We start from the raw sequence: 1,618 nt of genomic DNA, 5'->3' as shown, positions 1-1,618 counted from the left end.
AATTTTGCATAGATAATAATCCTTTAATATGCACTAGTGATATCTCTGGAGTTTGGAATTCCCTGTTCATAATGTAATTCTGTTGCACTCATAATATGGGCCTGTACTCTGGACATCTTTCACCCTGCCCTCCACAGTTCCTTTGCAATTATGAATTGGAATCAGAGCAAGAGAAAAAAACTGCTTCTTTCACCACTCATTTATTTTACTGCTGCTATAGCTGTGGTAGGGGGGCTGTGGTAGGGGATAAGGCTTCTGTATCTCCTTTCTCCCATCTTTCTGGCATTCAAAATACATGTACAGCAACATCCAGTGGCCAACAGAAGCCTGGGGTGTGAGAAAGGGCAACAGAGAGACCACCCTTGTAGCGGTGTTCTCAGAGGGGGACAAAGTGCTCAGTTTTTCAAGGTGCCTCCTCACTGTTAGAAGCCTTGTTCTGGCTGCTCAGAATGGCTCCAATGGCGAGGGGCAGCTTATAGGGAGCGATGAGGCTCCACACCAGCCAACTACAGAGTGTAGCCAATGACCTCACTTTCCAAAACATGCACAGTCCCACCTGATTCCATTTTGTTTCCTTCCTTAGTTAGCATTCCTCGGAGTCAGCCAGGACTTCATCCCATGAGGTGGATCCCAGGCCAAGTTCAGGTGGGTCATGTAGCACCCAGCTCAGCCACCATTGAACATACAGAGCTAAAAATAAAGATCACAGAGCTTCTGGGCAGGGCAGGCCCTGGATAGGTTGGAGGAAGGGGTGCTAGAAAGAGGGCTGGGCTGTGAGGTTGAAGAAGGATCCAAGTCTACATTCTGCTTTGACTTCTGAGCTGGAATGCTTGAATTCCAAGCTACGCAAAATAAAAGCATGAGCATGCTATGCAATGGGACCTTTGGCTGATCATAGCTTAGGTTGGAGGCCCAAATTGATGATGTCACTTTCAGCCATGACATCACTTCCAGGTTAATTATATCATTTCCAGCGGGTCCTGACAGATGGTTGCTTTAAAAAGTGGGTCCCAGTGCAAAAAGGCTTGAGAACTACCGCTGTAGGTGGTGAGGCAAGGCTCCCTCTACCCTGCACATGCCCGATCTCGTCTGATCTCAGAAGCTAAGCAGGGTCAGGCCTGGTTAGTACTTGGATGGGAGACCGCCGGGGAATACCAGGTGCTGTAGGCTTATACCATAGTCCTTCGAGACTGAAGGTTGCCAACCATCAATCAACATCATGCTAGTAAATAGCTAGTAAAAATGCTCGTAAATAGCTACTGATCAGAGAATGAGAAGCTTTGATCCATCTGATTCATGTGTCACCTTCCTCTAAGAAGGTCTTGCAAATTCAGGCTCCCAACCTTGGCATAAATGCACTTGCAAGTATATTAAGCCCAACTGCCCATCTGGATAGTCTTTTCAGATTCTTTCTCCAGAATAGCTCTCCCACTAATGATCTGGAATGCCTCAGCCAGAAACCCTTCCCAGCCTAGAACTGAATTTGGGACTTTCTTCATGCAAAGCAATGCTTAATGTTAACAATTAAGGACACTATTGCGTAGATGGGGCATTAGAGTTCCAAACAACTATCAACTAAAATTCTGCCTGTGATTTTTTTTTTCCTTTTTGCTTTTGG

At 45.9% G+C, this 1,618-nt stretch overlaps 1 pseudogene; it reads left to right on the top strand.

The window, feature by feature from the left end:
- The first annotated feature begins 1,051 nt into the window (after positions 1–1,051).
- LOC136638278 (5S ribosomal RNA) lies at positions 1,052–1,170 on the top strand (annotated as a pseudogene).
- Positions 1,171–1,618: the final 448 nt, after the last annotated feature.

Source organism: Tiliqua scincoides, chromosome 1 (genome assembly GCF_035046505.1).
Source record: "Tiliqua scincoides isolate rTilSci1 chromosome 1, rTilSci1.hap2, whole genome shotgun sequence".
Taxonomy (NCBI): Eukaryota; Metazoa; Chordata; class Lepidosauria; order Squamata; family Scincidae; genus Tiliqua; species Tiliqua scincoides.
The sequence above is the reverse complement of the archived record's forward strand: the minus strand, read 5'-3'. Positions and strand labels throughout refer to the sequence as shown.